At 34.6% G+C, this 16,750-nt stretch overlaps 1 long non-coding RNA gene across 1 annotated transcript; it reads right to left on the bottom strand.

Moving 5' to 3' along the window:
• Nucleotides 1-9,236: 9,236 nt before the first annotated feature.
• LOC146449405 (uncharacterized) lies at nucleotides 9,237-15,866 on the bottom strand. The gene is made up of 3 exons (XR_014860639.1): nucleotides 15,788-15,866; nucleotides 15,199-15,299; nucleotides 9,237-9,880 (listed from the first exon to the last, which is right to left on the bottom strand). It is a non-coding gene; the product is annotated as an uncharacterized LOC146449405 (long non-coding RNA).
• Between the last annotated feature and the right edge of the window lie 884 nt (nucleotides 15,867-16,750).

Here is a 16,750-nt window from a genome sequence, read left to right as displayed (position 1 = left end):
GAACAACTGGACCCAGGTGTATATGCTTATTTTTATGTTTCAAAATTTATAAGAAGGTCTGACATGGGTACCTACGCTTCGGGAATCAGGAAAATTGCCGAATTTTAGTGTCTACCTTTTCACATTTAGGGTGCACATGTTGAACTAAGAAAAAGATTCGCATTTTTATTTAGTAGCAAAATTTAAAAAAAAAATTAACAACAACAAGGAGCAAACAAACAGTACACCGAAAAGTATTGTGCGTGAAGTTAACTTCAGTGATCACACTTTCAAAAAGGTCTGAACATGACTGGCCTTTGAACATCATCATCGAAAACACCACCACAGGAAATACTGGCTAGTAGCTTTCATTTGATTGGTCGCACTTAAGGATTTCATCCACAGGCTCAAAAGTTTGAACCACCTTGTATGTCGTAATAAACAGCACCACAGGAAAATAGTGCTCAGTAGCTTTCATTCGAATGGTCACACTTTAGGATTTCTTCCAAAGACTCAAAAGTTAGAGCCACCTTGTACAGCATAATAAACAGCATCACAGGAAAGTACTGCTCAGTAGCTTTCATTCGAATGGTCACACTTTGGCTAGGATATCGTGCATAGACTCAAAAGTTAGAAACAGCTTGTATAGAATTTAATGAGCAGTACTGTACCATGGCTTTTGTTTGATTCAAATTTTGAAGCACCTTAAACAGAAATGGGAATGTGGAATAGCCATAATTAGAGTGCTCACACATCATCCACAGAATTAAACGTCTTGATCCACCTTGTATTGCTGACAGCATAATAAACAGACCACAGGAAAGTACTGCTTAGTAGCTTTCATTTGAATGGTCACATTTTAGGATTTCATCCACAGACTCAAACGTTAGAATCACCCTGTACAGCATAATAAACAGCACCACAGGAAAGTACTGCTCAGCAGCTTTCATTCGAATGGTCACATTTAAGGATTTCATTCCCACACTCAAAAGCTAGAACCACCTTGCACAACATAATAAACAGCACCACAGGAAAGTACTGCTCAGTAGCTTTCATTCGAATGGTCACATTTAAGGATTTCATTCTCACACTCAAAAGTTAGAACCACCTTGCACAGCATAATGAACGGCGCCACAGGGAAGATCGACATTAGAGCGCTTTCTAATCGATAATAATTACCACAACAAAGAATCGTCCAAAAAAGCTCTCATTTTGCTTCGGTAGACTTTCACAGACCCAAACGTTAGGATCATTAGGTGCACCGGATAAAGCTCTCTACGGAGATATAGCTCATCAACTTTTATTTGAACGGTCTAATCAAACGTGATAACCACTTCGTTGAGCGTTGTGATCACTAGCACGAGAAGGTCCTATGTACAATTGTAGCTTTCAGTTGAATTTCCTCTCATTAAGTTTTAAGTCATAGATACAACAAATGTATCTCCAAAATCAAAAGTCGGAACCGCCCTATCCAGAAAATAAACAGGAACAAAGCCAGTTCACTTAGTAGCTTTCTTTTCAATGGTCATTCACAGAATCAAAGGCTAGAGTGCAAGTTTATAGAATGATAGATAGATCCACCGAATAATAATCTTCAATATGATTCAGTTGAATAGACACACCATAGGAATTCAGTCATCCACGGACCCAAAAGTTAAGCACTGTCTTGTATAGTATTAAAGTGGGTCACAACGGTTTCCAGCAACTTCAGTTATAATTAATTGGATTGATCACTTCAACCACTTTTTATCAGCTAATACTATAATAATGGTATAAAAAAAGCCTTAACATTGGCAAACAAGTTATGGCAATTTTTCCACTTATTAGGTTAACATAGCAACAAGGTAACTTTTCAAAAACAGCTTTATTTTAAGTATTATGTGAATATAACTAAAAGTCGAGCTCGGTGACCTGTCTTATTTTACTAGTTAACATGTCAAAACTAAACTTTCTTGCAAATCGCAAAAGTTTATGTGGTTCATAGCCACCTTAAATTTCCGACAATTTAAGGTGGCTACGAATCCCTCCCAACAAAATGTTGTAAACTTTGAAAAAAGGTTGCGTGTTTTTTAATTATGCCGAGTACAATTCGATAGTAGAAAATGGATGTCACCGAACTCATTTTTAGTTATAATCACATCACACTAAACATAATGCCGTTTTCAAAAAGTTATCTTGTTGCTATGATAACCTATTTAGTGGAAAAAATTACCATAACTTGTTTGCAAATGTTAAGGCATTTGTTTTATAATAGTATTATAGTATCCACTGGTAAAAAGGGGTAATAGTAGTCAATACAATTAAATCATTTAGAGCCAAATGTATGCCAGATTGTTGTTAAGGGGTTATATTGTTTCTAAGGTAACCTATAAAGTCAAGAAAACAACTATAACTTGTTCACCAATAATTAGGCATTTGTTTGATATTGATTCAATTATCGTTCTATGAACTAACGAAGAGTGGTAATATTGATTCGTCAAAGTTTAAGTGCCGGAAAGTGCTGGAAACCGGTGACAGTCACCTTACAGAAACGAACTGCATGTAGGAAAGTTCAATTGATAGGTTTAATTCGAATGTTTACAGCTTAGAAAGCGCTATTTCAAAATCCAAGCCTCTACAGACTCAAAAGTTACAGCAAGCTTTATGAATCACGATTTATGTATCACAGTTCAATAGCTTTCTGCTGTGAATGACAGCACTTGAGAGTTTCATCCACAGACTCAAAAATAGGAACCACTTTATGCACAAGATAAACAGCATCAGAGAAAGTAATGCTTGGCAACTCTCATTTGAATATTACACTTGAGCATTTCAGCTATACACAGATGGGATGAAGCATTTTTTGCAGTTTTACTGGCAGTACAATAGTAAAAAAAAAAATCCTCATTCGTTTTCATTTGAGAGGTCACATTGCGAGATTTCTTCGACATTTATCTTCATCGCACAGACTCGCAAGTTAGTACTACTTATTCTCTTTTTGTTTATTAGTCAAACTTTGGCATTTTATCCCAAGACATAAACATTGGAACCAATGCACTGTTTGTAAGTGTTTTGATTCTCAGAATGAACGGTTTGACACGTGCATCAAAAATAGCTAGGATGCCAGGCAATGTATCAAAGTTTCTGTTCTTCCTTTAAAGGAAATCACCTCTCAACTAACTTGAGAAGCTTGAAAGTTCACCAGGGGTTAGCTTTAACAAAGTCAGACCTTCTTATAATAAATATTTAGCAGTAAGTAAACATTTTACAACAACGTATTTTACGGTCACCCAGATGCCTCTTGTTTTCGCGGTGGTTTAGTTTTCACAATCGAATTTTGCCGAGAATAATAGCAGAACTGTGGAAAAACTATACGAAACGACTGAAGGATGATTTCTGACTGGACAAAATTCTGGTGAGTCCAGGTTAGGAGTATTTACTCGGCTGAACAATACAAAGAAACGACAGAAATACGACAGATACAATTATGATAGTGACGACAGGACTAAACACAATGACGATAACAACATGTCAAATAAAACAAAAACGAAACTACAGTCGATTATTTAGGACGTAGACAAAGTTACCGAGGGAAACGAAAACAAAACAACAAAAAACGACGGAAAACCCGAAAAAAAAAAAAAAAAACTGAGGAGAGGGGCGATGAAAAAAATCATGACAGAAAAAAGAAACAGAACTAAGCTTAAACAAAAACAGACCATGACAAAAAGACTTTGAAAAACTAAAGAGCAAGACGATGAACAAAACTTGACAGAAAACAAAAGCACAACAAAGCTTAAAAAAAAAGAAAACATGACAAAATAGACTTTGAAAAACTAAAGAGAAAGACATTAAACAATACATTACAGAAAAAAGCAAAACTGAGGTTTGACAAACACAAAAAAAGAACGATAAAAAACTTTGAGAACTAAGGGGAAAGACGATGAACAAAACATGACAAAACTACTGTTACTAAATAAAAATAAACGATGATAGAAAATGAGCGAAAAACTACAGATAGGCAAAAACAAATATGACAGAAACAGAGAAAACTGCCGAGAGACAAGAACAAGAGATGACAGATAAATTATTAAATTTGATTGAAAGTGCGGCGAGAAAAAATAGCAGAGCATGAAAGAAAAACATGGAAAATTGTAGAGAAACTGTAAGGAAAATGGCACAAAAAAAGAAAACTTAACAGAAAAATACGATACAAAACCAAAGCCGCGAGGAAAACTTGAAGAACGAACGAATTACACGAAACAAAGTCAAAACTCAAGAGGAACAACAGCAACACATACGTTAGAAAAAGTTTCGAGAAACAGGAACCAACACTGATGGCAGACCAATAAGGAAGAGAAACAAAAGAAAAATATGACAGCAAAAACGAGTAATACTATATGGACAAAATGGAACAATTGACAACATCAAAATTAAGGAAAAACTGAGGGGAAAAGACAGCAAAACATGACAGAAAAACGAGTGATATTTTGGAAAAACTGGAACAATTGACGACATGAAAATTAGGGAAAAACTTAAGACTGAGAAACGAAACAAACACGACAGAAAAACGAGCAATAGCATACTATGGGAAAAAAACTGGAACAATCGACAAATGAAAATTAGGGAAAAAAGGAAGGAAAACGAGAACAAAAAATGAGAGGAAAAAAAGCAATACTTTGGAAAAACTGGAACAATTAAAGAATAAAAATTAAGGACAAAGCAAAGGAAAGCAAAACTGGAGATATACCATGACACGACATGAAAACAAGTGCCGCAAAACTGTGGAGTAGCAAGAGAAAGACATGACAGAAAAATCCGTTTTTATTTTTTTTTCAGAGAAACAGAAACAAAACATCTTATGAAAACCGAGAACAAAACACGACAGAACAACGAACAATACTTTCTAACTATCGAGGAACAAAAAGAAAAAAAAATCACATCAAAACAAGAGTAAAACAGAAGAGTAAAAAGAGGGTCAAATTGAAACAAAATATGTAAGAAAAATTATAGAAAAAGCAAGGAAAAAAGACATGACAAAAACAGCAAAAACTGTAGAATACAGCACAAGTAAAACATTACATGAAATAATCGTCAGACTGTTGAGAGACAGAATCAAAACATGACGGAGAAACGAAAATGAAAGGAAAACAAGAGAAAAACTGAAGAGGAACAGAAAAAAAAGAAAGAAAGAGACGAGCAAAAAACAAGTTAAAAAAAGACAACACTTGTACCATTAACAGAAGAAAAACAAGACCAAAACAGAGAAATGAAAGAAACATTTGACAGAAAAATAAGAGAAAAACTAGAGAGAAACAGAAACAAAAGAGACAATAGCAAAAAAAAAGTTGACAAAAACGAGACAGAACTGTACCATTTACAGTAACAGGAACAAAATATAGTGGAAAAACAAGAACGAGACGGAGATATGAGAACAACATCTGATAGGAAAACGAGAGAAAACTATAGAGAAACAGAAACAAAGACGACAAGAGCAAAAACAAGTTGACAAAAAAGGGACAACTGTACCATTTACAGTAACAGGATCAAAATAAAGTAGGAAAACAAGAACGAGACAGACAAATGAGAGCAACATTTGACACGAAAACAAGAGAAAAACTATAGAGAGACAGAAAAGAAAGAAAGAGACGAGCAAAAACAAGTTTAAAAAAAGACAAAACTTGTACCATTTACAGAAGAAAAACAAGACCAAAACAGAGAAATGAAAGAAACATTTGACAGGAAAATAAGAGAAAAACTAGAGAGAAACAGAAACAAAAGAGACAATAGCAAAAAAAAAGTTGACAAAAACGAGACAGAACTGTACCATTTACAGTAACAGGAACAAAATATAGTGGAAAAACAAGAACGAGACGGAGATATGAGAACAACATCTGATAGGAAAACGAGAGAAAACTATAGAGAAACAGAAACAAAGACGACAAGAGCAAAAACAAGTTGACAAAAAAGGGACAACTGTATCATTTACAGTAACAGGATCAAAATAAAGTAGGAAAACAAGAACGAGACAGACAAATGAGAGCAACATTTGACACGAAAACAAGAGAAAAACTAGAGAGAAACAGAAAAGAAAGAAAGAGACGAGCAAAAACAAGTTTAAAAAAAGACAAAACTTGTACCATTTACAGGAGAAAAACAAGACCAAAACAGAGAAATGAAAGAAACATTTGACAGGAAAATAAGAGAAAAACTAGAGAGAAAGAGAAACAAAAGAGACAATAGCAAAAAAAAGTTGACAAAAAAGAGACAAAACTGTACCATTTACAGTAACAGGAACAAAATATAGTGGAAAAACAAGAACGAGACAGAGAAATGAGAGAAACATTTGATAGGAAAACGAGAGAAAACTATACTGAAAGAAACAAGAGCAAAAACAAGTTGACAAAAAAGAGACAAAACTGTACCATTTACAGTAACAGGAACAAAATATAGTGGGAAAACAAGAACGAGACAGAGAAATGAGAACAACATCTGATAGGAAAACGAGAGAAAACTATAGAGAAACAGAAACAAAGACGACAAGAGCAAAAACAAGTTGACAAAAAAGGGACAACTGTATCATTTACAGTAACAGGATCAAAATAAAGTAGGAAAACAAGAACGAGACAGACAAATGAGAGCAACATTTGACACGAAAACAAGAGAAAAACTATAGAGAGACAGAAAAGAAAAAGAGAGACGAGCAAAAACAAGTTAAAAAAAGACAAAACTTGTACCATTTACAGAAGAAAAACTAGGCCAAAATAGAGAAATGAAAGAAACATTTGACAGGAAAATAAGAGAAAAACTAGAGAGAAACAGAAACAAAAGAGACAATAGCAAAAAAAAAGTTGACAAAAACGAGACAGAACTGTACCATTTATAGTAACAGGAACAAAATAAACTAGAAAAAACAACAACATGACAGAGAAATGAGAGCGAAGTATCAGAGGAAAACTATAGAGAAACAAGAAAGAAAAAAATACGAGTAAAGAAAAACTGAATAAAACCATGACACGAAGATTACAAGCAAAGCAATAACAAAAAAAAAACTATAGAGAAACCGGGAAAATTGAAAGAAATAAGGAAAAAACTTGAACAAAAAATGACACTGAGAAAAACCTTGGCAAAACCGCAGAAAACTTGACAAAGAAGCGACTTCAAAATTTTAGAGAAACAATACTCAATGTAAACTTATTTCCTACTCGAATTATTATATTTGTATAACATCGCGTTAAAATAAATTCAATTTAGACCCCTAAGACAAAAGGCATCAGGGTATACAACTGTAGGGACCGGTTTGGTTGAAAGTAATTTAACGCTTATCCAGGGTTTAAAAGTAAAAAAATTAATTGAAAAAATTACAGAGGGATTTGAGACTCGACGTTTCGGAGTCATCTTGACTCCATTATCAAGAGAAAATTATTTAAGTTTATAAACGTGGATATTTAAATAGACTAATTGTATTTTTATTTCTGCTTTTTGAAAGTTCCAAGCAAATTTTTATTTAGTTTTCTACGCTATGTGTGAGATTAACATTAGCCTACACTGAAACATTTTTTACCAAATCAATCAATCCAAATTATTTTTGCAAATTTTTTTCTTAAAAACGGACGTTTTAAAGTTAGTGTACGTGTTTACCCTGGATAAGCTTAATTTTACTTTCAATAACTGGCCCCTTGCTCCAAAAAAGCGCGTTTTCAGATATTAAAATCGAAGTTGAGTCCTAAATCCAAAAAAGAACAGCCTCTTTGATGTACGATTTGGAAAAAGTCTAATAGCAATTTTCTCCCTTACATCTTGCGTATAAATAGCGAATTAGTGAAATACAAACCAGATGTAGTTTGTTTCTACCAGAAGCGCTTTAATTCCGGAAAACAACACAATCGTTTTGCGAAAATGATATCCTGAAATTCACTGTTATATACGAAAGCGCATAGAGCAAAAAGTCTGGAGGAAACAAACTGTATCAGGTTTTTATTTCACTTAATAGCTTTCTGTATGCAAGAAGTGAGAGGAATCGCTATTTCATCTTAGGATTTTTGTCTACTTTATATCGGGAGCAACGTTTTAGCTTTTAGTAGATAGAAAAAACAAGAAAAACGCGCTTTTAAAGGGGGCTTGATAACTAGTCATTTTGTAGGCTATTTCTTTTACATTTTTGTCTATGTTTGATTGCCTTTACCAAGAAAAAAAGCGCTCTGCTTTTGATGTGGGTGTTCTAGTACTGAGTCAAAAAACTTTTAAGTCTTTTGGCGGGAAAAATCTGTGCAGGTTTAAGCCGGATTTAGCCCTTCAAAAGTCAAGATATTTTTTGATTTTGTGCTATACTAGTACTGAGTCAAAAAAAATTCTAAGTCTTTTGGCGGGAAAAATCTGTGCTGGTTTGAAACGGATTTTGCCCGTCAAAAGTCAAGATATTTTTTTGATTTTGTGCTAGACCCCGTGTTAAAAGCGCAGGACTTTTTTTCTTTTCGGCAACCTCTCCTAGGCAAAAAAAAGTAAAAGAGATAGCCTACAAAATGACTAGTTACCAGGCCCCTTTTAAAAGCGCGAGTTTTTTTTTCTTTTATTGTTATTGTAATGAATACAAGACAAATAAAGTTGAACAATCAAATAGTTAAGTTTTAAATTCTTTATTGACTAATTGATATTAATTACAAGTTATTGTAACTACTTAAGTAGTGATCATAAAGTAAATAAACTATTTTTGTTGACAAATATTGTGTGAAACGAATTTACTGAAGTCAAAAGTAAAAAATAAGTATTTTTTTGGAAACTAAAACCTTCAAGAATAATATTTTGTTGGCAATATTGTGAAACGAATTACTGAAGTCAAAAACGAAAAATTATTTTAAGTCTTTTTTGGTAAATCAAACTAACTTTGAAAAAATTTGTTTGAAAAATCGAAGCAGTCAATCAGTTGTTTTCTAGAGTACAAATATGGTAGAAAATTGAGTTTGTGTGGAAATCTAATAAAAAAAGTTCAAGTTTTGAGCTCAAATAACAGACTGATAATACTGTGACATAAACCAATTTGTGTAAAGAATTTCGTTTTCTTTTGATTTCCACATAAACGCAACATTCAAGCCATGTTTGCACCCTTTGAAAATGGCGAAAAATGTTCTACGAATTGCCGAACGCGAACGGATCAAAGTGCACGATACAAAGCTCAGGTTTTTCTGCTTAAAATATATACAAAAAGTGTAGTTTTGAAGACGCACCGAAATATTGTTTCTTTATAAGTATTTCAGTGGTTAAGAAAGTTTAGAATGTTTTAGAGTAAAAGTTTGCATTTCGAATTTACAGACAATCATTTAGAGAGGATTCCAATTAGAACACTGAATTTTCACCAAAATTAAAGACGATTGTACGAAACAAGGAATCCTCTGCTGTACTAGTGTGAGATTTTGTATCGTGTACTTACGAGTGAATCGCGAATATGTGATTTGTTCCAATACTGAACAGACATTGTATACAAGAAGTTCCAATTTAAAAATCATGGCACTTTTTAAACTAGTTCCTCGGCCCATCTTTCAGCCAAACGTGTCTCCATCCAATTTCTGTTCAATCAAAATTGTTTATCAGCCAAGTAATTACAATCTAAGATTTCAGTGTTTTTAGTTTAAATTTAGTTAAGACAAAATTCAGTTTGTTTGTTGAATTTTGGTTTTAAAGCTTTAATGTCCACTTCCCAGTTTGAGGCGATCCAAGTAATTTTAAACTTAACTGGAACTTCATGTTTAGCGCCGATCGAGCTAAATGATAAGTCAAGTTACATTTTCTACCTTAAGTGAGTCCGGGGTGTTCCAACATGTTCATCCTTTCTTGTCTCTGGGCGATAGATTTGAGTTCCATCCCTGTTGGTTTGCTTGCTTGCTTTCTGCTCTTTCTTGCGTTGAAATCAACTTGCGATTGATAACTAAAAGACAACAAACAAACTCCACATTAATTATACAGTTGCACCATTAACAGCCTTCTTACATTTCGTTTGATATCAGTTCAGAAATTAGTGTTAAATCAAGACAACGTTCGATTTAGTTCACCTTTATAATTACTCCTTATGGTAACAAATCAAACTAACAATCATTTTTGTACTGTTTTCGCCAAGTCTTTCCCATCGCAATTCTCTCTACACGGATAAAGTCTATTTTGTATAAAATTATTTGCTTGTTTCTTTATTCAAATTATTTAGAAAGACGCAAACCATCATATAACAAAAGCGTATGGCGGCTAGAATTACGTGTTTTTGCGCGGTGTGAAATTCATGAGTTACAAGTTTTTTTTAAAAAATTAAAAGATGGCTATCAATTTTTTTTTGTTTCAGTCGAATCTGGAACGAAATAGCGATCCTTAAGTTCTGAGAAAATAAATCTCAATACAATCTTCGCAAAATCTGGATAAATTTTTCCAGCTGTTTTTGTTTTCAAAACTTATTGCTTGTTATTATGTAGAATTTGCACGCCTTCGCGACCTTGCTGTCATTCAAGCTATTGTTCGTTGGAAACAATAGGTCCACAACCTATCTCTAGCGAATTTTGACCCTCACTTACCATGCAAAGCCTTGGTGGTCATGTGGATAAGCACACGCCCCGATCGACACAACGACGGCCGTATCTCTGCCGTCGTTTAATTTAAGTTGCTTCGAGGGGCTTGGAGTTCAAGCCCCGCAGTAGCCAGCAAATTGTGCTTTTTCTTTTTTCAAAACCATAAATTATTTTCTTACTTATTGCTGTTTTGTCTTTATCTTTTTGCTGGGTTTTGTTTTTGCTATTTTATTTTTGGGCTATTTTGCAATAAAAACAATAGCACAGTGAAGATACCTTTAATTCCAAATTTTTGAAGCAACCCAACATTAAAATTTCCAGACATTTGTACAAGACCTATCGCAGTACAAGACCTACACAACGACGGCCTTATCTCTGCCGTCGTTTAATTTAAGTTGCTTCGAGGGGCTTGGAGTTCAAGCCCCGGCTTGGAGTTCAAGTGTCTTTTGTCGCAGCAAAAATTATTGATTTGTCTTTGTAGAGACTAAATTCGGCTCGGCTGAGACTAATTTTTGTGTCTACGGCTTCTAGAGAAGCGTAGACACTATGTCATCGGGTTGAGTGAAAGAGTGAAAGAGTGTAAGAGTGTAAATGCCACAGGAATCCCAAATGGAATCCTATCGAAAGCCGACGCTAATCCTCGACTGACCGAGATCGAAGCGATTGTATTTCCGGATCAGGACAATGGCGACAATACGGTAAATGATGTTTTCCGATGTTGAGTTGCTTTTTACAAATAGTTTAAGTGATGACTTGAACCAGAATTCTGTAACTTCTGTAATTTTCATCGCAAACGTGCCCCAATTTACTGCGAGTGATCGCTTTGAACAAACACGGAGTGTCTTCAAATTTTACATGCGTGTTTGCACGCACGCAAAAACAAAAACTGAAAGTCTTGGCCTCTAATGGCAAATGCATCGTTTATTTCAATAAAATGTTTTGTTGGAAAAGCTTTTTGTTGATTTTTGTGTCTTTGGCAATTCATATATGCGTTTGAGAAGCGACAAATGCGTAATCAAGGACAATTTGCATAAGCGGGTTGAAATTTGATATGCCAAAGGTCTTCATCAACATGCCGTGAATTTTACATATTTTTGCGTTCAAGTGTGTTTTTCGGCAAATGACTAATAGTAACGATATTATTTTACGTCGGAAAACATTTGCTTAATCATTCCAGTTTAATATGCAGTTAATTTTGGAAACCAACGATATTTATTTATCTACTGCGCATTTTGAAAAAGTTAATTTATGCGAAAACAATGGAAATACGACAGGAGTCAAAGGGTTAAAGAATGCTACTTGCCATTCATAAGTTCAGTATAGATTAATTAATAGTTTCTGTTGCATTTTATGCCTACGTTTCAGGTTAGAACTTTGCTTTCAGTACTTTATGTTTAGAACTTTGCTGAAAGTTTCAGTACAAAGTTGTGGTTCACGTTGTAAGATTATATAATATATTGTTTATGTTAGAATAAAGTTACAGTTCTCTTCTTACAAAATGTTTGGGGTAAACGATACCAGCTTAATCTCAATCTCACCAGTATTCTGTGCAATATTTTTACAACCATGTTTTTTATCTCTATCCTATTTCCACTCCTCCCTCTTCGTTTTCATTTCAGTCTTATTTTCCTTTTCTTCAATTCTTTTATATCACATTTCTATACCATAACTGCAGTAGACACATGCAGTCTGAAACTGCCTATTTTTTTTTTGCTTAAGATCAATTAAAGACATATTAAATTTAACAGACACTAGACGGATAAAACGAGGCCTGAATTGGCATGAAAATCTTTGGTTGAATTTCAACTTAGGACTCTCAAACAGCAAGCCTTCTTCATGCTTTGAGCATTAATAAAATTATACACCACTGCTTATTTTAACAAAAGCTATTTACCACTTGACTGAAAATTGTTCGATTCTCTTAAATCGATAAAAACACGTCTAGAGCATTCGGTAGCTGTTAAGACATTTAAGACGAACTGATTCAAAACAAAACTCTCTCATTTAGCTATCTTGAAACAAAGTTCTACTGGCCTGAGCCTAAAGGAAACTTTTCAAAAGTTTTGCCTGTTAGAGTTCTATTATTTCCGGAAAATTTTCGGTGTAAAAAACTAGATATTGCACCATTATTTTTTGCTTTGCGCACATCTCCAAATGAAAACAGCCCGTATCAAGAAATTAACCCTTTCAAAAGTTCTGAATGTTAATTCTCCTGACTGAATGACTGACTGCCAAACCGGCATTTCTTTTTAAAGTTAGTTCACAGAATTTGGTGTTACATCAAACAATATCACCTTCATGAAGTTGATGATTTTCTTTATTCTCATCACCTGTCTGGTTGACAATGTACTGATAACGTAGGGAGAAATTACATATTGATCACTCTTTTTGGGTCATTAACTGATATTGAAAATCGCCACAGTTTGGAACAATTTGACAGTAGTGTCTCGCTCTTTGTCAAAAGCTTGCCAAATCAATTAGCCATAATGTCCTGAAAATGATTTTAAAAATCTATCGCCAATGTAAAAGATAAGAGAAGCAGAGACCGATACAATGTAGAATTACGTTTTACAGTGTACTATATTTCGGCTGGCCAAACCAGCCTTAACAGATAGTGTAGTTCATCACATTTGCATCTTCAACTATTTTTCAAACCAATTTCTCCTACTATTCTCAAAATTATTTCAGGACAATTTCTGAAAGTCCAAGGGGAACAGGTTGTCTTTTTCAAGATAAATTCATCAAAAATGTCTGAGGCAGTCTATTAACTCTATTTAGCCTGGGGGTGGGGTGGGGGGGGGGGGGGGGGCGCACAAAGTTCCCATGCTGACTTTGAATATTATAGTAAACACCACCAAACTTTGAAACTTCCCTAACATTTATCTGGCAATTTGATATAATAATAGATTGGTCAAATGACTTGATGTTTCTATAGCAACAAGATCTTTTCAAATTTTAAGTTTGTTCTCCTGATTTGATAAATTTTGAACCAATTTGGCCTGTTTCCAGTGGTTTTGGAGACATTGAGAAATCCAAGATGGTGGCTGTGGATCTTCACGTGAAATGATGTCATCGGTCAACTTTGCACGCTTCAAAGGAAACAGTTTGGGACAAACTATACCTCCGCCAAGTCTCATTGCCATTTATAGCCTGAATGGTCTTAAAAGGGCCCCACCCCACCCCCCAGGTTCGGGAACAGAAAAAGAAAGCCCAGGCAAAATATGGGAAAGTAAATGCATGAAATAGAAGAACTTATAAGAAACTGTCATCAAAGTCATTATTTCATTATCATTCTCCTTTTTACACTGCTTTAATAATTCCATTTGCAATTTAAGGCGTTTCTATTATTATCGAGCAACAGAAAATCTGCCACACAGTTTCGACTAATCAGATATCACGTTTACTAGGAAAAACGAAGATGTTCTTACCAATCTGTTCGTTCGTGGTTGGTTTTGTGTGCTAGTTCCATCACTGAATATATTTGAAAATTTTGGTGTTTTGTACCAGGAACCCTCAGCTCTTATGAAAAATATCGAAATAATAATAAAAAATAAAATGTTTTGTATTTAAATCCGTTTTGTTCTATTTTTTGTTTGTCGCTTATTTTTGTTCCAAGTCTTTTTTTGTTTCAAGGTTTGGTGCAAGATTTTCATGAAATCTGCTTCATACAAAATTAATGCTGTTTATTTTTCTTCGATGTTTTCGTTGTTGCCACGGTAATCGATTTAACTAACTGTTGTCTCGTGTCTATAATTCAGATTGTTATGCAGTGAAAACTACTGCTCAAAGACTCCTAATTGCTACAAGCCTAATTCAAGGTAGAAAACAATAAAAATTCTTCCAAAAATGCAACTTCAAGTGTTGATATTTTATTGTTCTTTTCCTTTTTCAAATTCATTAGGAATGCCACTCTTTTATATAAAATTACTTTCAGTTTAATCCAAAATGTTGTTTCGTGCCAAACTACAAAATGCCCAGCAGCCAGAATGAGAACAGCGCCTATTGTCTGAGATGAACCAGGTTGTCCTGAATTTTTCAATGCCTTGTTTTTGTGTAAAAGGTTATGTTAATCCAAAAAAAAAATCAACAAAATTATCACTATTTAGATGTTAGGCCGTTTCTTGCGCTAAATTTTGGTAGAAAATAAACTACATGACGTCATTAAGCGCTGTTACGAAACAGTGACTTGCTATTTGAATACTAAACGCTCTAGCTCTTCCTATACGTACATACACCGAGCAATCGTTTACCAAAAAGATAGATGAGAGAATCGGCGTGTTAAACTTTGCTTCAATTTTGAACAAAGTATTCTGCAAACGACCAGTTTGTGTGACGACTACGGTATATTTGCTTCGGTGCATTCATAATCTTCACATTCATCATCATCATTACTGTTTTGAATGCTTTTGCCTATAGAAAATGTTTCATTGGAAACGGGAGATGATTGAAAAGATTCAGTACCTTTTTCAATGACATTTTGCAACAAATAGCGGCCGACATCACTCACTCCAGATTTAACTACTTATTCCAGATGATCCGTCTCTTTCATCATTCGAATAAAATCATAATCAATTCAAATCTCATCGGAATCAAATCAGTTGACAAAATGAAATTCTAATCAGCCTAAATCCATGCCACCAGTTTTTAATCAAGTGACTTATATTATCTTAATGTCAATTTTCAAAGTTCTTACCTTTTTTGGGATTGTCCCTCCTTATCCAATGATTCCAGCTTGTTCTCTTGGATTCAGTCTTTCGTTTCCACTTCCACTTTCGATCTCCTTATTTGGTTTTCCTGAAGAAAATATTATAAAATCAATTATTCTGTTACGTGCCCTTTATTGCTGCGACTTCAAAATGCCAAAATTGACAATTTAATTGCTCGTATGTTATTTGGCAACGGGGCGTTTACAAAAATAACTTAAGATCACAAGAAAATTTCCATTTTTGGTTGTTAACGACGTTACTGAGAGAAAACTATATGAATACATAAATCAGAGTTTTTCGATTAACAAAGTGTTTTTTTTTTTTTTAAGAATGGTGTAAATTCATTTACAAATCAGTAGGAAGAGAATGATAGCAGGACGTTAATGAACTTCAGAACAGTCATTTGCCCACCAACCCCTCCCCACCCTCCCTCCTTCCTCCCAGATACCAACTATCCAGTAACTGACCCTGAAACCACCTTTCCGGTCAAACTAGAAAATTGTCAGCATATCAACACGTAGCTTAGCCATCATTATTTGTTAAAGACAGTTTACATACACTATTATAAGGTCCTACCTTTGAGGTGTTTTCCACATGTTTAGTGATTCCCTCTTCTTCTCTTCCTCTGCCATTTTAATCAAGCGAACAAGGTTTCCTGAAAATTAAAATTATTGATTGTGGTGATTACGCAGCACTTATACAAACAAAAATCAGCGTCTCAAAAGGTGAAGGGGGAGGGGGGAAGGATCTTTGGAACCATGGAGTCCCAAACTTTTTGCAGTGATGCCGGGAGCCTGAAACCTTTCTCTATTGAACCCCGGATTGAAAAATACTGATCCTTGCTAGATGGAGTCCTGGAGTAAAGCCATGCCACCCCCCACCCCCCACCCCCCAGAACTCTTTATCTATTTCAACCCAGAGCCCTGGAGCCCCAAACCCCTTGGGAAAATTAAATTTGAGACGTTTGTCGGAAAAGGCCGTTTCAATGAAGTAAAGTAATTAGACGTTTAACTGTTCTCACGCCAAGTTTTATCAGATAAGAACTAAAACTGTAGAAATCGCAAATCACCATTTCTTATCAACAAAGGATTTGCGATTTGTATTGGGGGTGGGGAAGGAGAGTAAAAAACAAACAAACAAGAAATCCTCTGGACTATTCATCCGATCTTCTTAGGTTCACCTTACAACGCCCTCTTTCCTCTCCTTTATAAACGTCTTCAAATAATCAAATTTCCATTCTACCTTCCACGATTTTTTTTATTAACGATTGTTGATAAAATTATATTAAAGTGCATTTTATATACCCTATCCAGGGAGGGGGGACAGGGGCCGTACAGTAGAATTTTATGAATGTACAGTAGAATTTTATGAAATAAAAGAAACAAGAAGTCCCCTGGCCTTTCCATCTGAGCTCCTACAGGTTTCTTTTTACCCACCCTCTTCCTCTTTATAAACGTGTTCAAAAGTCAGAATTCCATCTTAGCTTATTCGGCTTGTTAATAAAATTGGCGGGTATTTGGGTATATAGCCTCGTTTAAA

Source organism: Pavona decussata, unplaced genomic scaffold (assembly GCF_977016875.1).
Source record: "Pavona decussata unplaced genomic scaffold, jaPavDecu1.1 SCAFFOLD_602, whole genome shotgun sequence".
NCBI classification, from domain to species: domain Eukaryota; kingdom Metazoa; phylum Cnidaria; class Anthozoa; order Scleractinia; family Agariciidae; genus Pavona; species Pavona decussata.
This window is presented reverse-complemented; position numbering and strand designations above follow the sequence as displayed.